The 26,427-nt window shown below is 42.3% G+C and overlaps 2 long non-coding RNA genes and 1 pseudogene across 3 annotated transcripts; 2 read left to right on the top strand and 1 right to left on the bottom strand.

Annotated features, from left to right (window-relative positions):
* Window positions 1-7,118: 7,118 nt before the first annotated feature.
* Window positions 7,119-9,265, top strand: LOC116282026 (TBC1 domain family member 12-like; annotated as a pseudogene).
* A 245-nt stretch (window positions 9,266-9,510) lies between these two features.
* On the top strand, window positions 9,511-18,939 carry LOC140698700 (uncharacterized). The gene is made up of 3 exons (XR_012076551.1): window positions 9,511-9,696; window positions 16,000-16,062; window positions 18,679-18,939. It is a non-coding gene; the product is annotated as an uncharacterized lncRNA (long non-coding RNA).
* A 388-nt stretch (window positions 18,940-19,327) lies between these two features.
* Window positions 19,328-21,760, bottom strand: LOC140698968 (uncharacterized). 2 transcript variants are annotated; one of them, XR_012076979.1, is made up of 4 exons: window positions 21,666-21,760; window positions 20,600-20,661; window positions 20,159-20,182; window positions 19,328-19,808 (listed from the first exon to the last, which is right to left on the bottom strand). It is a non-coding gene; the product is annotated as an uncharacterized lncRNA (long non-coding RNA). The 2 variants fall into 2 exon arrangements; XR_012076978.1 differs by having other exon boundaries at window positions 19,328-19,768.
* Between the last annotated feature and the right edge of the window lie 4,667 nt (window positions 21,761-26,427).

Below are 26,427 nucleotides of genomic sequence, written 5' to 3'. Positions count from 1 at the left end.
GGTAACAGAAGCATTTTAATATATGATATTAATACAGTCATTATATAACATGGTTATGAAATATAACTAAATACTTGGTTACCAGGGTGGGGAGCAAGGGAATTGGAGGAAAGTGGTCAAAAGGTACAAACGTCCAATTATAAATAAGTACTAGGGAGGTAATGTACAACATGATAACTATAATTCACACTGCTGTGTGTTAAATCTGAAAGAGAGGAATCCTAAGAGTTCTCATCACAAGAGAAAATCATGTTGTACACCTTAAATGGTTACAGTGTTGTGTGTCAATTATATCTCAATGAAACTGGAAGGACATTTTTTTTTCCTTTTTTTTTAACAGAGGAAGGAGCCCATGAGGGCAAAATCACCCAGGGCCCACGGAAGTCATAATGCAGCCTGGCTCCTTCTATCTCCCCTCTATCTTCTTCCTCTGTGGAGTTTTCATGATTTGTTTTTCCCTCTCACACTCATCCTTGCATATTTCATCTCTCAATTTGATTCTAATTTTCTCTCTAGTCGGACACATAATTTCTACATTCTTTGGTTAATAGTGACTTAACCTCAAATACTTTTCTAAGAAGAATGCACTGGGTCCACCTTACGACAGTCCACTCCCCCGGCCTGCCCCCAGGCCCTTGGCCACTACCCTCAGAATTGCCACATTTGTCTCATCTCCCAGCATTCCCATTGTCCTGGCCCCCGGGGGCAGGGGCCGGGCTTTGCCCGGAGCTCCATTGCTCCAGCCACCACAGGAGGAATTAACAATGCAGAGTTTTTCTTCTGCTCCCAGAAATTGCTTGCTGCAAGATGGTTGTCTCTTTGATTTCTCTGTCGCCTCTGCAAGTTCTACTCTGTATAAGCATCAAACTAGTTTTAAGGAGGCTCAGCCCAACAGCCCGTGGACTCTTCTCATTGCTATAAGCCAAATTATGTTTCCTCTGCGCTTCAGCATGTGTGCGTTCACCCTGTGTTCTGCTGACTCTGCGCCTGTCTTTGTCTTTGTGATTTGCTGTTGTGACTATCTTAGCTTTGATCTTCGCTGCTGTTGGCAGCACTTCTTACGTGTGGTTTGGGCTTTCAGACGTTTCCTAGTTTCATCAAAGATGGATGGAGTTTGCATTTATGCTCCTCTCTCCTACTTTAGGATTTTTTCCAAGATGATGAGATGACAAGAAAAATGCACAGGCAGAGCAAATGTGGGGCGTGTGTAACAAACACGCATCATTTCCCTCCCCACGTTTTAAGGAACTTAAAATTGACTTCATAGAATATAGATCCAAACAGGATGTAGGAATCATCCGAATGTAACACAAATATCTCTGAAAATGAAAGGAAAACATGATTTCATCCAGGGGATTGCTGGCATCATAAAGCACCTAGCTCCTGATGAGGCATTCTCATCCAACTAATAGAGCATAGTAACTAGTAGATATTTCAGACAAACATGTATTGACAGAATTTTACCTAAAATCTCTAGCCTTTACAATTTTGGGAGATTAAAGTACAGACTTAACTTTCCCTTAGAGTCATCACTTGAACCTGCTTTCTTCTTTCAGACACTCACACACACTTTAAAACACATCAATATTTATGTTAGTTGACTAGCAGTTTCTTGGGAGACGTTTGGAGACCTCTCCCTGTCTATACACATGTGCATATATATGCCCATCTGCATATATGTGAACACGCATACACACATATATTATATATATACATATGCAAATGCACACATGTATTTTTTACTTCAGCATCGTATTTTATAAATTTCCAAAAACCAGTTAGGAATGTCAAGTTACAACTAAATTAATATAACATTAAAACACACTCAAATCATACTAAAAATTATTAGAGAAAGAAATAAAAGTACGTTTCTGAAAACTTAAATGAGCACGTTTGTGTAGAACTGTGTCTATACATCCGGCTAATTGTCACAAAATCAATTCACAAAAGATACCTAAGTTTTTATCTCATGTTATCATTTACATTTAGTTCACCAAATATCAAATGAGATATTGTAAATTTTTTATTTAAAGCAAATAGAAAACATTTAGATAACTTGCGTCGTAAGAAATTTCGGTCATTTCAGCTTTAGTATAAATAACAACTGGCTCTTTGCGTGGATTAAAATATATCCTTTCCATATCCTCCAGATGAGTTTTCTATAATAATTTTCTTCTTTATGACAGAGATGAAACATGCAGCCATCTTTCAGAATTAAGACTCATAAATGACTTATTTCACCAATAAACATTTTCTATTTTAGTTAGCAATATCAAGTTAGGAAATGCCCAAATTGAGAGAGAATACATCTTTTAGTTCTACTATATTATGTACTTTTACTGCTATATTTCTGGGTTTAAGACAAAACATTTAGAATAAAAGTTACCAAAGTTGGAATTGTACAAATTAATTCAAGAAACCTCATATAGGAATTTTACTGAAATGGGAGCTCTGATGGATTTCCTCTCCTTCTTGATTCAGAAGCAGCTGTTTCTAGGTAGAATGTTTAACTGGCTCAAAAGACTCCATCCATTCTCAGCTCTTCTAGAGTTTCTGTGTGGGAGAAACTTCTCGACAGTTGTTTGGGTGTATTTCGTTTTAAGTATCTTTATTTTTTCCCCCAATATATTGCTTGTTTCAGTCTATCAAGATCATAATTATCCCTGAAAGAGAAAATTCATGAAAAAAGCTATTCTGAACAAAAAAGTTATGACGTTAGACATGATTTAACTCATGGTGGCAAGTTCCTTTCCTTGAATGGAGTCCATCTTATTGCAGCATACTTGAGAACCATAGATCATTTTGTGATACATGATGCTAATAGTACAAAAAAGTTTTCACCAGTAAATCACACATTTAACTAGAACTGATAAAATTTGTAACTTCTCAACTTCTCACACATGTAACTCACACATTTGTTCCAGTCAAAATGCACTCTTCAAAAAATAAGTTTCAAAAAGGAGTTTCTCATATTTCTGAATGGAAATTTCATGTTCCCAATGAACTATTTTCAAACATTTGCTTAGAAGGCATCTATTTAAGCAAACATATTTGGGAAATATTATCTTAATAACCCCTCCTGTCCCCAATACCTGGAAGACATTCCTTTCCTCCATGGGCAGAAAGATTAAACATAAACATTTCAAACGGAATAATTCAGAGCTAAAAGCATCAATTTACAATCAGCACAGGTATAAGTGCTTACAGCTTCAGTGTTTTGTTTCCAGTCTCCACTGTCCTCTCTCACATCTAAAACCTTGACTTCTATCCAATTTCCTTTGCTAAATTCAATTTTTTCATTATTTCTGATCTTCTCTATTCTAAAACTGACACATGGAGGGATGTTTTACATAAAGTAGGAATTACCTCTTTGATTTGATAGAATTTGCCTTTAAAATTTGCAGAACATGATGTGGACCTCAGGTAGTTGATGCCCCAGGGATACACTAAGGGATCAGAGAACAGAGACAATATTAGCAAAAGGGAAAAAACCCAAATGGTATCCTTTAGGGGAAGTCCTTAAAAGATGGTGTCACCACCTGGCAATCTCATGGGAGAACAGGTTTTGGCACTGGGGACTTGCTGATCCCTAGATGACGGTACAGACTTCACAGAGGTGAGAAGTGTGGCAGGCGTGAGATACATCTGTAGAAGAGTGAAAAACTGTCCCCCACCACCAAAGCAGCCTCCTTTCCGTTCAGTGAACAGGTGATAAATATTGAACACACTAATGCAAAGGGACCTTTACATGTCTAGACAAGGAAGTCCATGATGATGGTCACTATTCAGTATTATTCTGGAGGTTTTACTCAATGTAATAAGATAAGAAAAATAAAAATTAAAATGTGTAAAATATTGAATATGTTAATGTGTGAAAAGATGTCACTGATGTTGTTAACTTAGAGAGCAAATGTAGAACAGTATGAATTGTGTGATTCCATTAAAAACATATGAGTATATAAAGCATATAACATCTATGCCATAGAAAACTATCTACTTTTTGGTGGTGGGATGGAGAAAGACATATTTTTAATTTTCTATACTTCTCTAATTATTTGCATTTATGAATATGCATTACTTTTGTTAATAAAAAGGGGTAAACTTTAACTTAGAAACACTCAGGCTATAAGTAAAATAACTCTCTATTTCTTTCTTTTAAACATATATAATTACTTCACATAATCATTATCAAAACAAAATTATATATTTCTTGATCAAACTGTGTGTCTAGTTCACAGCAGAAGTATGAGCAGAAATCTTGAATTAAGAATTATGTAATTTTTTTCTTTGTTTAAATTTTTGCTTTTCTTTCTTTCCTTTTTCTCTTGTGACTATTATCATATGTAGGGCCCAGGAAAATTTTATTATAAAGAGTTAAGCAATGAGCATAGGAAATATGTACAAAGGAAAATACAACATTCACAATTATGAAATTTTATTCAGCTGTCAAAAATGATTCTACAAGATAACTTTATATAAGAAAATTCTCAAAATATAGTGGTTAAAATATCAGAAAACCAAACCATTTATGCAGTAGGATCCCAGCTATGTTTTAAAATTAAAATCTGCCTAAGACGGAAAAGACTAGGCTAAAATGTTAACAGTGATGAGAGGACAGGTCACATGTTTTCTTCTTTATACTTTTTTTCTTAGTTTCCAAGTCAAGTTATTTTTTTGCAATAAGTAAATATGACTTTGGTGACTAGAAAAAAGTAAATAAAAATGTGAAACAACAATACAGTATAGATTCAGGTAAATAAAAGCCGTCAGAAATGAGAATGAAATTTATGATAGTGATGTAGCGGTAGAAAGATGGAGGCAATTCTATGCTGACATGTGGAGAATTCAGAGAAGAGCTGAAGAGACTCAATTTAGTGAGAGTGCCTCATCTGGTTTACAGGAAATAGTGTCTTGAGACTGTAACTTTATTTTGGCAGCATCCAAATCAAGTGCTTTCAGATTGTGCTGAGAAGCCCCAAAATGCAAAAGATAGATAATCTTTGGTTAGAGCTCAAGTCTCTGCCAGCAGCCATTCCTCCCTTGACAGAGCTTTAATGATGGAGCACTCCTACCTTCCAGCTGGGCAGGCTCATCTCCATGTCAGCACACGGAGGAAAATAAAACTGCAGGCATCTGACTTACTCAGAGAGAGCTAAAGCTAAATAAAGAGGTGACATGGTCGAGGTGGGTGGTGATGGCATGGATCCTAAGCACTGGCTTTTAAGACATAAATACTTATTCTGCACAGAGTATCTACAAACCAGGGCAATGTCTGAACAGACAGAATGAAAAGACAGGCATCTTCGCTGGGGAAAAATAAGACAAGATGGCCACACCCTATATAATCACCAACCGCTTTTTTTTTTCAGCCTACAGCATTTTAATTTTAGAAGGCCTCTTTTTACTGTTGAAACTCACATTTCTTTTCTTTTCTTTTCTTTTTTAATTAAATGGCGGTACTGCTAATTGGGATTGAACGCAGGACTTTGTTCACGCTAAGCACATGCTCCACCACTGAGGTGTACTGTTTGTCATCTTGCTTTCTAGGGTGCATAGAAAGCTGACGTTCACACGCTGCTGTTCATTTACAGCTTATTGTAGAGAAAAAGAAACAGTCCTTATAGAGGCTTGGTGCCTAGTGGGACCAGGATGACCAACCCATCCTGGTCTGCTCAAGACTGTCCCTGTTTTAACACCAAAAATTTCCTGTCCCAAGAAACCATTCAGTCTCAGGCAAACTGGGATGGTTGGGTACCCTAAGTAGAACTGAATATGGCTCTGGCAAGAGTGTATGGGACTAACAGAATTTCTGAAGTTTGGCATTTTAAGGAAACTTTCACATAACTCTTGGTGACTATGTTCATCCACATCTGTGTTACAAAAATAAGTTTTCCAGTTTCTAAGCCATGAAGGGCAATACAGTGAGGAATGATTGGTCAAAACAGGATTTTGAGTTAAAGCACTATGAAATTCATTCAACAAATATTGAGTATTTACTTTGTGCCAAGCACCTTTTGCCATATTAGAAACAGAGAAATGAGCAAAATGCAGTCCTTACTTTCTGAGAACAAACTCTCAGGAATATAATCAGGAAGGCTGGCATGCTTCCTCCGAATGTATTATGAGATAAACCTGCACAATGGCCAAACCTTCCTAGCACCAGTTTGGTGAGGACACCCGGGAACCCAGCAGCAAGCTGTTCTCATGGTACATCCTACTATTTTTCTAATCTTGATTGCACATCCTGTGAGAAAAAAGTTGGACATGTAACCTCAATACATGTATATTTACACATTATATGCATGTACTAATATATTAAACACAACAAAAATAGAAATTAAGGAGGCTGTCCTGAATAAGCCCTGAGACGTGTGCATCTAACTTTGGAGATGGCTAATACATCCCAGGTCAGTTCACGGGTGATGTGGTAATGGCCTGCTGGAAGAATGCAAAGGATACCTGTGCAGCTCAGACCACCCGCGTCTTCACACACCCATTTGACCACAATATGTGCCCTCCTGGGTCTTTATGATGTGCTTGACTGTGTGGGGTTCCTTCCTTGAGGAAAATTTGATCCCGTCTACCTGCCATCTAGACACAAGCATGAAGCTTTCCATGGCTCTAATTTAAACACATTTATGAAACCCTATGTGGCAGTGTTCCAGCACTATCTCGTTCTCATGAGAGTCAGACTATGAGGGTCTTGAATTTGTACATCTTCCATGAAGTATGCTTTTGGGGTGTACACAGCCTTTTAAGAGGAGCCAGGACAGTGTCTGCCAGAAAGTCCCAGGCTATTTCAAACAGAAGAACAGAAAAAACACCAAGAGGCTTCCGAACAGGGATGCCACCATAAAGCTTCTAGAAAGTTCCTGGGGTAGGTTCTTTGGAAGGCCACCAAACCGGGCTGCCTCAAAAGTCTCTTTGACACTGCTGTCTGAAGGTCTCTAAGCCCTCTGTGGCCAAGGCACAAACTCAGGGCACACATCAGCCACTGAATGGTGGTTTAGCTCCAAGTAGACATTACAAGATAATTTTCAAAAGCAGGTTAAAATCATGACTCTTATACAGATATAAGAATGAGTACATTCTTGTTGAAGATTTTATGTAACGCATTCATGAGGAACCAAGTGAAGTTTTACAACCAGGTCAAAGGAGATTACCAAGAACAGACAAAGTTAGAGGTCAGAGATATTAAAATAAATGCACAAATAGAGCAAACATTGCTTATTTTGTTTGTTTCTCCCCTGAACGGAATTTGTGTGTCTATGGACAAGAATTATTTGGCATTGCTGTCAGCTAGCTACAATTCACAGAGTCAGACAACCCAGGTGTGCTTTTGGATGATAACACCTAATTTTCTACTTAAGCACATTTTTTTTATCCTTACAGTTTCTCCATTTTTGATCAAAAAGAGTCTCAAAGACACCTGATCACAAAACGAACCTGGCCTTATTAGATCTGGCCTGATTATTTACATAGGTACAGCAAGAATATTAATTTATCATGAAGTCCTTCATTAAGTTTGTTCTGCTGGAGATTTTTTAAGGAATCTCAGGCTGGACTTCTAGAGGCCTCTATTACTTGCTGTCCTGAGGCTGGGAAGCCACATCCAAGAAACCCTACCCACCAGATTACATCTGTAGTACCTATGCATTTGGGGTGACTTCCTATCTTCTCAAAGTCCTCAAGACACCTCTAGGCTCCTGGCCAGTCATGGAAGTCATCTCCCTTACCAGCTGGACCCTAGAAGCCAGGTACCATGAGGGCTTTTCCAGTACTGTCTCCATAAAGTCAACTCACTCCATAAAGTCTCCATAAAGTCCCTGAAAGTGACTGGTCAGGCACCAGCAACAGTTTCCCCAGGTGGGCAGGGAGCCTCTTCCCTTGTCCCTTCGGTCATGTCTACCTATAGGGGGTGGGTGATGAGGTCGCTGCTGGTATGGGCAGCCTGTCCTCTGTAAAGCAGCTGCCTGGAGGCTGCAGACACCAAAGACCATGAACTTGAAGCAGCTGGGAGTCAGAGGGCTTGATTCTCCCCCTCCTCTTCCAGAGCGCCCCGCTACTTGCTCCTGCTTATCTGAAACCATTTCCAAAAAGTATAAAAGGAGCCCAGATCGGTTGTCCACAGTGCTCCTGGTTGGAAATGATTTGATAAAGTCCCTCCCAGAAAGAAACTTCAGAAAATCCAAAAAGCCATTCAGCAGGAAAACAAAGCACCAACAGGAGGACCTATAAATCACCGCTTCAGTCTTCGAGACAGAAGAATTTTGAATTTGAGCCACCTTCTACCACCACTCTGATTCTTGAGGATGAGCCAGCATATGATTGATGATTGCTTTTGGGTCCTGTTGAGATCTTTGCCTACTCCAAGAAAATTTTCCTGCCAAATCTGTGGAAGAAGATTTAACCTCACTGACAAGAACATGAGACCTTTGAGCTGAATCTTAAAATTGAGGAATTAAAGCAGTATATTAAAAAAATTACAAAGAAAATATTGCAAATGCAATGGTAATTTGAGCCAGTGAAATACTGCCCAACTGGAAAGTAATTCATTGTAGGAAAAAGGTGAAGCTTGGAGTCTAGCTGTAGTAAGTGGACTAAATATCGCTCCTGAACTTTATGCAGTATTCCTCCCGAGAGGAAAGAAATCGTGGGAAAGCTTCAATGAAACAAGTTCTCTCTAAGCATAACATTCTCTATGATACAGAATTTATATCTTTTGATGGTCCAGGTGCTGGTCTAGAATTAAGCTGGACATATCCTATGTCTTTCTGTCTCTCTACATCTTTCAGAAGGATAGTCCGTATCAAAATGTCTTCTACAGGATCTTAGGAGCATATTCATGTTACTGATCCAATGTTGGTCATGTCCAAGGGATGTCCTTCATTGCGGCAGTGTGCACTCTCAACTTGGAAGACGCAAGTGCCCTCACTGCATTTGGAAATCTCATGAGTAAGCCATTCCAGTTGGCCTTTTTCCGTGTAGACTGCTGTAAGATGTTGAAATATTTTGGAACGTTTGAAGTATTCTTTGAGGAAAGTCTCTAACTTTTTCTTCATATCAAGTAGTCTTATGGTCTCACACATGATAGACTGGACCTTCACACAGTATCAGCAATCACTATTCTGTTTGGTCCAGCCTGTCCAGTCTGAGATGCATTTGGCAGAGATGGGAGGAATTTTTGTTTAGAACTGAGATAGGAATCCTCCAGTTATATGAAGCTGGCAGGGGCACGCTAGGACTGGCTGCTGGAGATCACTGATGAGCCCGGGCACAGGGCTGGGGCCCACTGCACAGAAGTAGCCTCAGGGGATTGGAGGGCAGTGTGAGGTCTGGCTGGAGGCTGTGTATGGAACAGAACAGCCTGGGACTCCCATAAAAAAGCACCACTGCTGGTGTGCATGGGTGCAGAGGAGTGCAACACAGCTGTGTCACCGCTGCTGTCTCTCCTTGGCTCCATTGTTGGTGTGTTCTCGCGAGAAGAGATGTGGGGCTCCGTCACAGCCATCACTACTGCGCGGAGGTGGGGCTAAAAGCTGAATCCATACCCAGTGGCCCTGCAACTTCACAGGCGGGACTGAGATTTGTTTACAGCCCCAAGCAGAGAGGGTGGATTTGCTCTCTCTGGACCCTTTGTGGACCCGCGCCTCTGGGACGAACAGGCAGTGAGTGGAGCTCTGGCACACAGCGGGGGTGAGTACGGGTGTTTACAACAGGCCTGTGTACCGTATGCGGAAGCAGGCCGGGGTCTGCGCTGACCCTGTGGTGCACCACAGATTCAGGCGTGTGGCTGCAAGCTCGCTGCTCGGTATGGTGGGCCCTAGCACTTGACAATGTACAGACAAGCAAAAACGAGAAGAATTCAGCAATGCTAAACCTATCCTAAAAGATATTTTGAAAGTTCTAGTTTAAATAGAAAAGAAGCAGGATGCTATAGAAGGGAGAAAACTGTAACTGGAAAGGCAATAAATACAATGAGTTGCAAGAGAATAAACATGAAGATGTTAAAAAAAGATATCAAAATCATAAAAGGTGGGAGAGGAGGGCAAGAAAATATAGATCTTTTTCTCTCCTTTTTCTTTTTTGTTTTCATTTTTGTTTTTTTCTTCATTCTTTTTAAGATGTGTTTGAGTCTACATGAATACTAGTCTAAAGCAAATAGATGTAGTAAGGGGTTAAGATACTTGAAAAACAGGGTAACCACAAATCAGAAGCATATAATAGAGTCACAAAACCCAAAAAGAAACCAAGCTAATACAAAAGAAAATTATCAAACCAGAAAATACCATATGATATCACTTATATGTGGAATCTAAAAAAAAAAAAAAAAAAGACAAATGAACTTGTTTACAGGGCAGAAACAGACTCACAGACACAGAAAACAAACTTATGGTTACCAGAGGGAGAAGAGGGTGGGAAGGGATAAATTGGGAGTTTGAGATTTGCAGATACTAACTAATAAATATAAAATATATAAACAATAAGTTAATACTGTATAGCACAGGGAACTATATTCAATATCTTGTAGTAACTTAAGACGGTGAAGAAGAATATGAGAACGAATGTATGTATATTCATATATGATTGAAGCATTGTGCTGTACATCAGAAACTGACACAACATTGTAAACAGACTATACCTCAATAATTATACACACACACACACACACACACACACCAAACAACAACAACAAAAAAGGTTGAGATGCAGATGTCACTCCCTCTCCTGGAAAGATAAGGTCCTACTGGAACTATCTGTAATCCAGTCACTCCCAGGCTCCACTTTATTGCTCTGGTATATGTTTACCACCCTTCCCCAAACCCAAACATTCCACAGCTTTTATTCAATCAGACCAGGCACTCCAACCTAGCACTCACCACCTAGGCTACACGTGGGGAAGAAAAATAACCTTTCTCCCATGCTTCTGAGACCCTGATGTGAAAAACTAAAGGTTAAAAAATTTTTTTTAAACTTTGTTTAAAAGCTCCCCAATTTTTTTCCAATGTAAAAAGAAAACATCCAGAGATCTAAAAGCTTTGCCTTAAACTTCTTTCAACAAGAAAAACAACAGGCTTCCTCTACTTCTCTGTAAAAATTCTTTTTGACTCAGAGTCATGGTGAATTTCCCAATCTCATTTCTAAATGGTTAAAAAAAAGATATTCTCACAAAAATATACTGTAATAAACTTAATAAGGACAGAAAGAAAAAAAAAAGAAGGCAGTCTGTCACTTATATGTCTAAAATAATGCTCAAAAAAAGGTAGAGGTTATTCCTCCTCCGAGGACTTTAAAATGAAACTTTGTGGGTGCATAGTGTAGCTAGAAAGCAGGACATGATGTTAAAATGGGCTCTGTAGGAACCGGGCCACCGCCCTCTCTTTGAACTTTTGTAGTTAGCTTGGGAACTGTCCTGATGCCTGTGGGTGTGTCATTCACCAGGCTAGTACATTACAATGTGCACAATGAAGCTCAAGGTCCACTGGAGGTTGAATCTCCCACCATCTTGGGCCTCAGGGTCTATTGGGAATTAACTTTTCTGGCTGTGTCCTGCCCCCTCCCTCCTGTTTCACCTTGATGCAGCTGAGGCCCAAAAGCAAAGGGGAAAAAAACCAACAACAACAAACAGTAAGTAGTAGGTGGCCTTACTTCAAAGTGGATTTTGAGCTCACCTTCGTAGGCTAGGCAAGGAGAGCTAGTTGGAGATAGTTCTGTGACCCTTAGATTAACACCCACCCTTCAACCCCTCAAGGTTGGAGGTCAAAGAAATTGAAGATACTTTGGAAAAAATGGTTGAAGCCTTGTGGATTTCCCTCCCACCTCCTTCCGTTACAGGAGACTGAGCGCCTCCTCATCTCAAATGTCGTGAGAAGGAGCTTTGAACGATCAGTGGGAAAACCATGTCCCCTTGAACTGAGAGGACCAAAGCAACTGTGTCTGACCCATACTGGAGAGGATTAAAGGCCAAAGCTGTGGCTGGAGTTGGGTGCTAGGATGAGGAGGAATGCATAAACCACTGAACACAGAACAGCAGAGCATGCTTCTCGTGGACCTGATCGGGGAAGGGAGAGCATGACCTCGAGAGTTGTTTCCAAGGAGCCCCCGCCTAAGTGGGCTTGCTGCTAGAGGCTGCTAGGCAACAGGGGCTTGGAATCAAAGGCAGAAGCTAGTGGAGCACGTGGCCAGCACGGGTCATGTTGTAGTCCAGTGTTTTCAATGGAGCCATTTCCAAGGGCCCTACCAAAGTGCCCCGAGAGAGGAGCGCATAGTGAATGCCCATCAAAATCCTGGACCACCACCACCAGGTGGGGTTCCCCTAAAGGGAATTCCCCTAAAGTGAGTTCCCCTAAAGTAAGGCCTTTCCTCCCCTCACGCTTCCCTCCTCCCACCTTCACCCCCAAGTCTGTTGAACCCAAGCCTTAGAGAGAGTGGGTTTGGAGGAGTACAAGCATTAAGTGGGAAAACAAAGAAGAGGGCTGTGCGGACCCTGCCCCCTGGGCCCCTACTTCCCTCTCCTTACTTCAGGCTTCCAGTCTGAATGAATCTGGGCTGGGGAAGCAGAGAAAGGAGAAATATTTGTCTTAAAGTTCAAAGTTTTAACTGTTATATGTGCTTGACATTTTAATGACTGAAACTACTGTTTTATGACTAAAATTGGTGGGAGGACTTGGGTATTTTTCTATGAGTGTCTGGAAAAGCTATAGGGACGCACCTGAGATTTCATTCAGGGCCAAGAAAGGAACTAGCCCCTGAACACAGGGAGGAGGAAAAAAGTTGCTTTAGGAGCACACCCAATGAAATGTCACCTTTTTAACATAACGGCTGTACACATTTCCTCCAAAGAAGGCAGCCTCTTTCCCACCCTCTAGTAAGCCAACCAATATCCTCCTAAAATGGGACTCTACAGGACTTTGAAAATTTCCATTCCCAGGCTATCCTAGCCAGAAAAAGACCCTGCAGGCTCTGAGAAACAGGTCAACTGCAAAGAACACAGCAGCCAAGCAGGAAAATAATAGGAACATTTCACCTTTTTTTGAGGGTTTTCTAGCATTGGCTTCTTATATTGAGTATTCTGTGGGATTCATCAGTCAGAAAGTTCTAGAGCTGAGGTTTTTTTTTTTTTTAATCAGAGGAGGAAAAAAAAATCAGTGGTGGTTCATTCAGCTGGTCAAAACCCTGGAGAAATCAAACCACAAGGAAGATGCAATGAATTCTAAAAAACTCACTCACAAGGCAATTCTTTGTATTTTGTGCAACTTCCATCCCAGGAAGTAAGCCAAAGAACCTTCCTTTGAATTCTACAGACCCTCCACCTTAGAGTGACAGGTGAACACCAGCGAGGGCCCTTTTCAACCTCTCTGCTGAGAGCAATAATGTGCTCAAACTGATCTTTGATGTAAATTATAGGCTGAGGAGAGAATTACCTTCAAGGACCGTGTACGTGGACAATTTCAATGTAAGTGGTGCTGTTTATTTCTCAGCACAGCGAATGTGTGTATTTATTAACTAACAAAGTAGGTGCATCATAATAATTTCTCCTCCATAATATATTGAAATATCTTAAATGGAAAGTATTTTGTAGTTATAGGTGCAGATAATTTCAACATTCCTTCAAAATCTACCATTTATCTATTTATGATAATCTATCATACTGGGTTGGGTTATTATATTTTTTATCAATATTAGTGAGTCTACAGTGAACTGACATGAGGCAGCTTGCATAAAATCCCTGCAGAACTGCTATGGGAGATTCTATGGGCTGACTAGCTCAGCCGCCAAGGAATGCCTGTACAGTCAGCAGCATATACAAAAAGGGGGAAATGGAGCTCTGGGGGCTAAAAATGAACTTGGATATAAATAACTCGAGCGGGAAAATTCAAAAATTCTGTCCCATTTAACAGAATTTCTCAAACCTTCATGTGTATAGTCATTACCTAGGGATCTTGTTAACACACAGGTTCTGATTGAGAAGGTCTGGGGATGGACCTGAGATTCTTCATTTCTAACAGCCTCTCAGAGGACGCTGAATCATGCATTAAGAAGAGAATACACTGAAGAATAGATAGTAAAGAAGGAAAAATGGAATGAAGGTGGAATGGAGGATTGTAAGTTCAATACTCTCCCCAGGTCCTGTTCTAGGACCACTTCCAGGGAAGGCCTTTTATTTATTTATTTTTTAAAGATTATTTAAAAATTTAAAAATTATTTATTTATTTATTTTACTTTTTTTTAAATTGAGTTATAGTCGTTTTACAATGTTGTGTCAATTTCCAGTGTAGAGCACAATTTTTCAGTTATACATGAACATACATATATTCATTGTCACATTCTTTTTTGCTGTGAGCTACCACAAGATCTTGCATATATTTCCCTGTGCTATACAGTATAATCTGGTTTATCTATTCTGCATATGCCTGTCAGTATCTACAAATTTCAAACTCCCAGTCTGTCTCTTCCCACCCCATCTCCCCCGGGGAGGCCTTTTAGATTCTTTAGCAACTAAATCTCCTTAGAGGAGTCCACTGCAGAATCCCCTTATGAGAACTGTACTGTCTTACTCATATTAAGTCTGCGGCACAGAGTCAGGGGTAGGGCGTCCTCCCCACAATTGGAGGGAAGCATCATGGCTCCTGGGAAGTGAAATCCTGGCAGCAGAAGACAGCGGTGTCCTGGGGCAGGGGAAGTGATCCAGTGAAGAAAACAAGGGCAAGAGCCACTTGGGAGCTCATGGAGCACATGCATGGGATGTCACTGGCGATCCCCACAATTACATTTCTGGCCAGGAGGGTTCTCAGGGGCATGATGAGGGGCAGAGAAATATGTGACTGCCAAAGAACCAGATGTGTGCTCCCCAAGAGCCAGTGCTGTGGTACCCAGAGAAGCAGGAACCTCCTGCAGAGAAGGTAACACAGCATCACGCCATCATGGAAGGAGGCACTTGCCTTTTGGCTTTTCCTTCTTTCCTGACACTAGAGGGGAAAACTGTAAGAGGGAAGGTGTGGGAGGTATCTGAGAGCCAGGCTTTGTCTCTTTCTCTTCTTCTTTCTACTCCGATAATACATATTAAATTTTTTGAATCTTTTTTTTTTGGTGAATTTGCATGTTTGCAAACTTTGCCCAATTTTCTGCTGTATTTCCTTATTGACTTGTAAGATCTTTTACATATAGTAATAAAATGAGGATTTATTTTGTAAGATTTATTTATATATATGTATTAATACAATGAGAACTTTCTTATGGAAAAAAAAAACCCAATAGCTTGAATCTTGGAGGTGATTAGTTATTGGCAGCAGCAATAACGGCAGCAAACAGTTTATCAGTCACTGTTTTCCTGGTAACTGTTAGACGCTTTACAGAGATTCTTTCATAATCCTCCTCCCAAAGCTATAAGGTTGGAACTGTTACCATTTCAGTTTTATAGGAAAAGGAAACTGAGATTTGAACAGTGTAGACAATTTATTGAATGAACCACAGCTAGTGAATACTGTCATCAGGATTTGAACCCGAGCACACGCTCTGAAGGAGAAAACAGGAAAGGCGTTAAGGTCTTGAGGATGCAGAGGATCTTGGAGAAGGGGGTGTGCCAAGACCTCAGGTTAACAGTTATTAAGGCCACAACCCCTTTCTCTCCCTCTTTTTTAAGAGAAATCTTAATGGTGAAAGATTGCTCTGGGCTAGGTACCAAGTCAAGAGTGGTGAGGGAAACAGACTGGGGTCATGGAGTGTACTGTGTGAAGGAAGAGAGCCACAAGCATGAATAAGCATGTCACCTTAAGTACTTGTAGGTGCTATGAAGAAATTCAAAGGGTGTGTGAGAGATATTGGGTGGAGGACAGTTCAGACTACAAGAGTAGGAAAAGATGCCTCTGAGTGAGAAATATTTAAACAGACACCCGCCAAATGAATATAACAAGTTAATCAAATGAAGAGGAGGGGAAGGATCTTTTGGGGCAGAGGGAATTGCAGATGAAAAAAAAAAAGAACATGTTTCTGATGCAGGATCAAGCAGAACTTTTGAACAAATGAATGATGCTGGAATGAGGCAGGGATCAGAGCAGGCAGGTAAGTGTTTAAAGTCTCAGGAGGGAATCTTAGGGTCTCTACACATGATTGGGGTCAATGAGCAAGGGTTTTGGCCTTTGGGGGCAAAAGTTTCAGGATCTGTCAGTCAGTTACGAAGTCAGAACGTGATCCCTGAAGGTGTGGGGAGTAACTGATCTTGGGCTTTCTCTGTCTCTGAGGCTACCGGTCTCACAGTAGATTTTTTAAGGTGTCTGCCTCTTCTTCTCATTCATTCTCTCCCTTAGTCTGGCCAGATCTTCTACATCTTCAAACTGTCCACTCCCCTCAACCGCCGTCCCCCTGGCCCTCTCTACCTCCCAGCCTTTTAGCACAGTCATTCCCTTGAAGGTATGGAAGGAAGAGCTCAGTTTTCCTGCTTTTACTAAAACCAGCATGGGCATTTTCTACCTTTCTTACTTTGCTGAAAATTATTTTCCGTTCCTGGAATTCCGTCTCCTTTTCCTATTTGCCTGAAAAAATTCTAAAGCTCTAGAGAGTGGTCTAACTTAGAGCATACTTCCTCCACAAAGCTTTCCCAGGTCCCCATAGTCAAAGGCCCTATCTTGTCCATTACTGCCCATCCGATGGGAGCAGAGTATGTTGGTCTTAAGATATTTTATGTATGCCTGTGTCTTCCAAAAGTTCGGGAACCTATCCAGACATCAGCCATTTTGCATCCACTTTCACAGATCCAGCTTCTGGTCTGTAGTTTCTTCCCTCCTTTTCCTATAGCAGGAATTACCAATTCACTCACATTCATCAGTGCCTTGGCCAATATTGCAATTCTCACCTCCTAGACATATTGCCACTATTCCATGAAGGTGAGAGTCACCTGGGTGCTTGTTAAAAAGTCAGATCCTTGGGTTTTCCCTTAAACCTAGAGAATCCTATTGTTCAGGCGAAGAGAAGCAAAAATTGTATTACTAACAACTGCCCCAGGTCATTCTTATGTCAGAATTTCAGAAAATACCACTGAGTATAATTTAGGTCAGGGAATTAACAGGTGCACTCTAGGCTGGATGTTTACTCATTCACCTATTTTTTTTCCCTGTGGCTGAACAGGTGTTACTGCAATAAGACTTGTTTTTCTGAAGCCTCCAGCCCTTTAAAAGGGAAGGAAGGAAGTGTGTTTTAGATACAGAAGTATTTCAACATGGATGTTTGGAACTGGGAAGAAAGCCTGGGCTGGAGACCTAGATTAGAGAGTAAATTTGCATAGAACAGGCCCCAAACCCAAATTTGGGAGAGAATCGGCCCAGGAGCGCTAATACAGACTAGGAGTTGTTAGGTGTTCTATGTAAGCTCAGTATGAACTTAATCCTGACGAGTTCCCCTATAAAGTAGGTTTTGTTATCCATGTTCTGCAGGTTAAGAGACAGTTTCAAGAGGTCAAATGAAACATGTCATAGAGCTAGTAGGCAGAAAAGCTCCCAAATATAGTGTGCTTGTTTATTCATTTAATAAATATTTATTGTCTCCCATGTACCATGTAACTTTCCTAAACATAATTTATCCTTTCTCTAGCAGATTTGAAGCTTTTCTCTTTTCCTTTGGTTTTTTAGAATTTCTTTATGATGATTCTAGGTGTTGATTCTTTTATGTTTATTGCGATTCATGGGGTTTCTTAAATCCGTGGCTTTACTTTCTTGCTAGAAGCTGCCCTAAGCACCTTGCTGTGTGTTTACTAAGAAGAATGAGACTTTTGTAACATAACAGTTACCAGAGTGACATGCTATCACTTTGCCATGTTCTCTGGGTTAGAAGAAAGCCAAAGGTCTCTCTGCCTACACTTAGGGGCACCGGGTATACCTTAGAGCCTGGTCACCAGAGTCTCCTATGAGACTCCCTACTTTGCCAGCCCTGGCTTTGCTTTCTGTGCACTGGGACCCACGATGCTGTCCAAGCACTCTAATCTGGGGAGTATGCAAGTACCTCTGGGTGAAAGCAGCTCCAATGCCTTCTTACTCCTCTTAAGTATTCCCTTCACATTTTAGCATGATTATTCCTTTTTGTTTTATCATCTCTCCATTAATCTTAAGACAATGTTTCTTATTTTTTATTCAGTTTCTCTCTCTCAAGTCATTTGCAGCCAGAGGGTTGATCGAAATAGCCTAGCTACCATTACTGGAAAAACGAAGTCCTGACTTAGCGTTTAGAAGATTCACGCAGATTGCCGTTTGAGGAACAGCCTGTAAGAATACAAGCATGGAGGCAGAAAGATAACTTAGTTACTGCAATAATCCTGGTGAGAGATGGTAGCGGCTTGGTGTGAGCCGGCAACAGGAGAGAAACCCCAGGCAGAGGGGGTAAATAATTAAGAAAAAAATAATAAGCCCTTTAAAAACAAACATTAAAGAGTTTTATATCATCATTTTCTCTCAAGTAAAATAGTTAACGCTGGGATTGTGCAGAAGCTCATTAGGACTCTGAAATCTACTGGTTTTCTAATGAAAAAAATTCCAGGATTTTTTATGCTTCAGTGGAAATTTATGGTTTCATTGCAACCACGTCTACCATCAGACATACAGTCTAGCTATATATTTTAGAGAACAAGCCGTGAGGTCATGGGTAATAAAGTTCCATCGACAATATTAAAGATTTCCCATTTTTCTGTAGAGAGGACAATGGGGAGGGGCATCTCCATCCTCAGAGGTGGAGGCCTCACAGAGTCCTCAGAGGGAAGTCACTGAAGACTGCAGGCGCCCATCTGAAGGCAAGAAGGCAGAAGAGTGGTGGAGACAGAAGTACCTCCCCAAAAACCTGCTTTACGTCATGAGCCTCCTCCTTCCTCTCCTGTTCTAAGCATCGCCTTTACCCACCTCAGGTTTTCAGTATTCTCTCCAGAGAAGGTGGGCCAAGCCTCAAGGGAATTGTTCTTTTTTGCCCCAAACAGTTTTTCTTTTCTCTGCAGCTCTGTGTCTAATAATCCTGTAAATTGCTTTCCTTGTATTGAAAATGTTATAATAGGTCTGTTATCGGTTAATGAATGTGTCCAAAAAGCTTGCTGTCCTGTATGTCTGAAGCCTGTATCTCCTCTATTATTTTCAGCAAATTTTTGAGCAGGTAAATAAGGTATAAAAATAATTTGAGCAATTCGAGATTGCTTAGGAATAATGTAATAAGAAGAGGCATGAACCAATTTTAATTTCTCTAGTATAATCATTATCAATACCACCAGGTAAAACTGTTAACCCTTTTAAGCCCACAGATGATCTCCCTATTAGCAATCCGAAATACCCAGAAGGTAAAGGTCCCCAAACTCCAGTAGAGATTAAGTAGGTTTTATTACTGTCATTTATCAACTCATTATCAATAGTTATTAGATCTAAACTTGTGCTCCGGGGGGAAGCTGTGATGAGGTCAGAAATGGTGAGATGGGACTTTGGTTGACAGTGATTTCCTATATTTGTTTTTGAGGGGCACCTGGGAGGGTGCCTATGGCTTATTCTCTAGAGCCTTCAGACGGGGGCCTACAAAGACAGCCTGCAGCTTTGTATTGGGTTTGTGACCTAAATATCTCTCAGATGCTGCTTATTTTCTGGGTTTGAGAGGTTGGTGTGGCTCTTGGTGAAGTTCCTTCGGTCACGGGCACTCTGTGTTGCAAACTGTTGGTCTTCATGCTTCTTCCCGTTCTCACCATGCCAGCTTCATGTCAGAGGCTCGGCCAGGTTGGCCCGGGTCTCCTTGTTTCAGTTCCTTTGCTGCTCTGCAGTATTAAGTTGGGGTCTCTAAGGGACCATGCTTAGCTGGCAGTCAAAGATTTATATATTTTTTATATTGAAAAAAGTTTGACCAAATGGTTCAAAATAACACCTAGACCTCCACTCTTTTCATAAAATCAGGACTGGCAACTCTGTACTGACTCTGCCCAGATTTCACCCCTGGTCTGAAAGTCCTCCCCCAGCCCCACTCCCACAGCTGTGGTTGGACCCCAGTCTTTCTCTCTTACTTCATTTCAAGTCACTTTCCCCGGCCTCGTGGGGCCCTCATTTTCTGAACTCACCAAGGTCATTCCTGTCCTAGAGTCTTCCCCCCCCCATTCCATCTGCCTGGAAAGCTCTTCCCTTAGACCTTCTGGTAGCTGGCCCCTACTCACCATTCCAAAGTCCCTGAATCCTCCCTTGGGTTCGGGATCAGTAGATTAAAAGAACACCTACGTTATTTGTATCCTGCACACCAATTAGAAGAAAGGTTAAACACACTCTAAAACAATAGGGAGGGCAGGCAAGCCAGTCTAAGAGACAAGATAGAAGGCTGTAGCCCTGCCTCACTCCTGAAGAACAAAGGAGCAATAGTTTCTCCCGAGCATATTTGATACCTCCTGTTATGGTCTGAATGTTTGTGTTCTCCCCAAGTTCATAGGCTGAAACCTAACACCCAAGATGATAGTATCAGATGGTGGGGGGGGGCCTTTGGGGATGATTAGATCATCTGAGCAGAGCCCACATAAATGGGATTAGTGCTAATAAAAAAAAGAAGCCCAAAGAAGCTCTCTTGCCCCTTCCACCAGGCCAGGTTACAATAAAAAGATGGCTACCTAGGAAGCAGGCTCTCACCAGACACCAAACCAGCCAGCACCTTGGTCTTGGATTTCCCAGCCTGCAGAACGTAAAAAATAAATTTCTGTTGTTTATAAGTCATCCAGTCTATGATATTCTCTTAGAGCTGCCCAAATGGACTAAGACAGGCTCCCAGTTTCTAAACTGATAATTACTCTGAGTAAAGGCAGGCCTGGTAGAGAGGACTCCACACTGAGGACTCTCAGAGATGCTATAGAGGGACCAGGAGACTAGAGGCCCAAAGTGAGGCGCATCTGCCTTTCTGGACATTCCGGATAAAGAAGAGAGGATGATTTTGGGGTCTGGAGACATATTTTTGTGGGCTCAGCAAGTTATCAGCTCTGTGTTGCTTCTTGTCACTGAGTCACATCCCGCTACAGTGATCTTTATTCCAGATTGGCTGATACTGGCTTCAATAAAATCACAACCAATCTGTTGTTTCTACTCAGCTATTTTCCCAATCTGTGACTCTGGGCAAGTCATTTCAGCTGTTTTAACTTCTTTGCCTGTGAATATGGGGAAAATGCAACCATCTCAAGATATTAGTGTTGCTGCAGGGATCAGATTAAGACAAGAGAAGGCGTAAAGATTAATTAAGCATTATGTGAGGAGGAGGTAGGATTATTAACTTACTTGCGTTTTGCCAGATCACAACCATTGCAACCCAAGCCAATAGTTAACAGCAGGTCTTCCAAGTCCTGCTGAGTGGGAGGCCTGCCAGTCTTTAAAACGTATGAGAATCAAGGCTCACCCAGGCAGCTACTTCTGGGCTCCACAGCAGCACGTGTTTTTCCTGTCTAGTGAGGGCTCTCCTGGCTGGAGTAAGTGAGCTCGGGGCTCTCCTCCTACATTCTCCATCCCCCCTGCCCCCCTCCAGCAGATCCATCCTCCATTTCACTTTCCTCTCTTCTTCTTGCCCATCTACTTCCCCTCCCTATGGATCACTTGCTCAAACCTCCCCGCCCGCACTCTTGCTGGCCCCTTCCTCTCATTACCGGCTTCTTCCATCCTATTCCCACCGCCCGCGTCTCAGCAGCTGCTCACCCTCCTCCCGACCCAGGCACTTTTCTTTGTAGGTCCTCCTCCTCTCTCTGTCGCGTCTCTGTCCCGAAAGCCCGTCTCAGCCAGCGACACCTCTGTGCGCCAGCCTCTCTCCCTCCTCCCGTCTTGGCAGTTCCTGGCCTCAGCCGTTTCCTGTGCGTGCTGCGGGTTCTCGTCAGCAGACTTTGCAAGTTCAAAGCTGGCAGGAGCGCACCCGCTCCGCGTGTGCCCACGGCTGGGGGTCCCGGGGGCGGGGCCCCGGGGGCGGGGGGCAGGGGGGGCGGCGGCGCCGCAGCACCCGAGAAGCGAGCAGATCGCATCCCCGCCCCCCCCACCCCCGCCCCGGGCTCGCCCAAGCAAGGTGACCTGCAGGTTGGTACCAACTGGAATTCGAAGTCTTGCGTGTCGTGTGTGGCAGGGCCTGGCGCTGAACCACCTCCCACGGGCACACATCACACTCCTCCAGAACTGGCTTGGGTCGTCTCTCCTTCAGGCCCTGCCCTTGAGACGACTGACTGGGAGGCAGCGTGGACCAGGCAAAGACCACCCGAGCGGGACCCAGTATTCATGCGTGGGAGCGTCCTCCTTGCGCATGCTCTCTGTAGAATGACTGATTTTATAATTATTTTTATGACTGTGAAATTATAATATCATAATTAAAGTGATTATTTGAGGCATGCACTGAATATGCTGCTGGTGAAATTGTCCTTCCATCAGCACCAGCTGTATTTGCTCCCTTAGAGGCCAAAATTCACCTCCCAAAGCAGCCCATCCGGTGCTGGATAATTCAACAGACAACACTAAGCAGAGGCCTAGGGCACTTCCCAGTAAAGATTTGAACACAGGCGTAACATTTTGCTCTCTTTTTAAACCCCACTAAAAGTACAGAAAAGGGATTTCCCCCCCAACTAATGCATTATTTGCAGTATGGGTGAAAGTGAGAGAAAGTCAGGGAATAGGAGCCCCTCATCTGTCCTAGGCCAAAATATAACATGTGTCCCCCCCCACCTATGCTCTGTTGCCACTCTGGCAGCACGCTGAGGATGGCGCTGATCCCTTAACTGAGTTTAAAGGAGTTTTTAAAAAAGGTTTAAAGTCCTCAAAGACGGTGAGAAAAAAAGAGGCAATGACAAAATTTTGGAAACTGAAAAATAGATGGACAGGAGTCTGATGACTTAGTAAGCGGAAACCAGACATTTCTGGGTAAGGAAAGAATTGCCACGACTAAATGACAGAATCCTCAAAAGACCTAGGAGTTGGTGGTTCAAGATATCTCCAGGAAAAAAAGATATCTCTGGAAGCTGAGGCAGAGAGACAATAAGAGATTAGTTGAAAGCTGTTGAGAAAAAGACTTCTAGATCCCTTCCCTAACACTCTCCTGCTCTTCTCACAGACAGAGGATAGGAGATCTGTCCAGAGAAGGTAAAACTGAAGGTCCTTTCAGGCCCACTCAAAGGCAGGGATACCATAAAACTATCAGAAGCTTAAGTGCCTATATACACACTAAATGCCTGGTCATCCCACCCCTACCCTGTGGTCTCCCACTGGCTCCCAAAATGCTGGAACCCAGACCTTTCTGCTCTTCAGGACATTGGAGAAGGTCTCTAGGAGATCTGACCAGCCCACAAGGAAAGAATCAAAGGTCTTGACATCTGGAGTTCCCTAACAAACAGCCTAACCAGATCACCTAACAGTGAAGCTCCAAATTGACAACTCCATCCACAGCTCAGAACTTCCAATCAGCTGCTGGTCCTCCACTATTAAACTAAGTCCTGTCCTACTGTGAATAGGGCTGACCTGTATAAGCAACAAAATTCCCAAATTGATAGCCATGACGTAAAGCAAAGGATCAGTGGTCAAATGACTGAGGTCTTCAAACGAACAACATCTTCAAAATATTTGTAAAAAAAATTCCCATCTAGAATCATATATCCAGCCAAACGAGAAATCCACTGTGTAGGTAGGCTTAGACATATATAGGAATAAGGGTATCAAAAATTTACCTCTCATACAGTCTTTCTCAAGAAGCTATTAGGATATGTTAGGGGCAGGACCAAGGTAAAGTGAGGTGCTTTCTTGCTTGGGCACAAAACTTAAAGGAGCATCAAAAAATGTGGTGATCAAGATAAAAAATATTTTAGTGCAATATTTAAAAAACGATTTGCCAAAAAAGTCCATGATGAACAAAAATACCAAAATGTTAAAGAGAGAATCCAAGAGGGCTGGGATTAAGTAAGGGGAGGCGAGTCAGGCCAAGTTCTGCAAGTGCAGGGTGGGGTCCTGTCTTCATTACCCGTTTTGGTATTTTGTTACTTATACGCATCAGCCCTACTTGAAGTGGGACACAACGACATAGGGTCAGGAAGACAAGGAGGGGAGTCTCATTGGGGATCACCTTGGTTCCTGGATATCACAATGACAAAAATTACATTGTGATTTTACTCGGTAAAATGAGGGTACAAGAATGTGTATGTCTGGTGGGCTGATGGTGGAAATGAGAGTTAAGGGCTCATATTCTATGGTGGGTAGTCGATAGATATTCCTGCCCAGCAGAACCCAGGAGTAATATTAGCATGTCATTAAAAGACATGGGTATAAATACTAGAAAAAAATGGATAAAAGATTTGAAAGCGATTCTTTCTGGGGAAAGGACAATGGAGAAAAACTAGGCAGGGGGCTGGGGACTGCTGTTTGTCTTCATGCCGTAGAATAGTTGACTCTTTAAACTATGTGCATATATGACTAGTAAAAGAAATTAAAATAAGTAAATAAATGTTTGAGATTTCAAAAAAAAAAAGACTCTGAAGTACTCCTCATGAGGAGTGCAAAAATTTATTGGACTGGATTACATAATGTATGGACTGGATTACATAATGTATGATTTTGACTTTGGATTACATGTAGAGGTGGGTGCCAGCACTGTATGAATGCGAGGGCCTCTAGCAATCTTCCTGAGCTTGTCCATTTTCCAGGGGAGAGAGCTGCTGCATCTGATGTAACTCTCACAACTGCATAGCAAGGTATGACATATCCCCAGATGAGGGATACTGACAGATGAGGGAAACTGAGGCTCAGAAAGGGAAAGTAACCAGCCAGAGCTAGTCACTCCATCGCTAGTAAATGACATTGGGGTAGACTGTCCTCTTCTGTCAGATGAAGAGAAATGTTCTGTAGAGGAGTTCTGAGAATGAAATGAATTAGTGTATATAAACTCCTGTCACACAACACCAAGAAGCATTAGGTTTCACCCCTACCTACTCCAACACAAGACCTCTAGGCCTAGGGCTCAGTCACCTTCCCATGACATCATGCAGCTCTCTGACCAGTATGGGAAATCAGGTAGGAATACACCTGACTATGACTGAAGGGAAAGAGCAGTATGAGCAGAGAGGCTTTATAAGGATGACCGAGCAGGACTTCATGGAGACAGCAGTATTAAATCTGGACTTGAAAACGAGACAGGAGGGAAGAGGGCAGGGCATGACCATTAAAAGAATGACAGAGCAGTTAGCACGAAGATGGCGGGAGATTCAACTCCCAGCAGACCTTGAGGCCCACGATGAGGGGAGATTTGACTTCTGGTAGAACTTGAGCTTCAATATATGCTCATTGTGGTACATTAGCATGGTAAATGGCACTCCCATAGGCTCCATGACAGTTCTGAGGCTAACCATAAAAAGTAAAAAAAAAAGTGGGCAGTGGCCCAATTCCTGGGAATCCCAGCCCCTCCCCAAAGTAGTTGGAATAATCCTCCCACTTGTTAGCATATGAAGTTACCCAGCCCATAAAAACTAACAACCTGCAACTCTGTGGCCTTTCCCTTGCCTTTTGAGATGATCTGTACTCTGTCTATGGAGTGAGTATCTACTTTTACTTTAAACCCGTCCCTACACTTCGTGGCCTCTCTGGCCTTCTGAGACAGTCTACACTCAGTCTATGGAGTGTGCATCTCTCTGAAAAAAAATCTACTTTTACTCAGCTATAGTTTGCGTTTGAATTATTTTCCTGCTTGAAGCCAAGGACCCTCACTTAATGGTGCACATTCCAGAGACTGACCTGGGACCTGGGGCATGGCCATCCTCTCACACCTCATTTTTCCTGTATAAAATGTTTTGTTAGATTTTAAGAGATGGAAAATAGACAGGAGGATCCTGAGACTGCACATTTGACAACTAGATAGGGCATGGGGTGGAGTGATGGATGTATAAGTATCCCATAGACTGCAGTGTGTGAAATAGTGTTATTCAGTGCCTATGTGCTAAGGTATCGGCTAGCCCTGGGCCACTGTACTTAAGCTCACACTCCAGGCAAAGAGTCTGGACTGATCCCTCCCCAACTGAGCTCCCCACCTCCATCTGACAATCTGCAGGAGCCCAGGCCCCAGCTGGAGGGGCTGAGGGTGGGGCAGCCCATCAAGGCTGTATATCCTTCAGAAGTGATGGTGGGGATGGGGGTGGGGAGTGCCACAAAGGCTATGGGCAACCCTACTTCCACCCCCTGGAAAAGCTGGCATGAGAGAGAAAGGCCCAAGATCTTGCTTTCCACAACTCAGACTAGCTGGGATTCTATTTTTAGCCAGCACTGTCTTAGTTGACAGCTTGCAACGCCTTCTCCCTCCTTTTCTTCCTTCCTCCTGCCTCTTGCAGCCCAGAGCCCTGTAGAAAGGATGGATGGGAGCAGCCTCAGCACTGGTAAACAACAGATCACTCGCCTTTCTCACTGCCCTTCACTCCATCCAGCCTTTGTCCAGAGTAGTTAGTGGGTG

Source organism: Vicugna pacos, chromosome 10, assembly GCF_048564905.1.
Source record: "Vicugna pacos chromosome 10, VicPac4, whole genome shotgun sequence".
Classification (NCBI taxonomy): Eukaryota; Metazoa; Chordata; class Mammalia; order Artiodactyla; family Camelidae; genus Vicugna; species Vicugna pacos.
The sequence above is the reverse complement of the archived record's forward strand: the minus strand, read 5'-3'. Positions and strand labels throughout refer to the sequence as shown.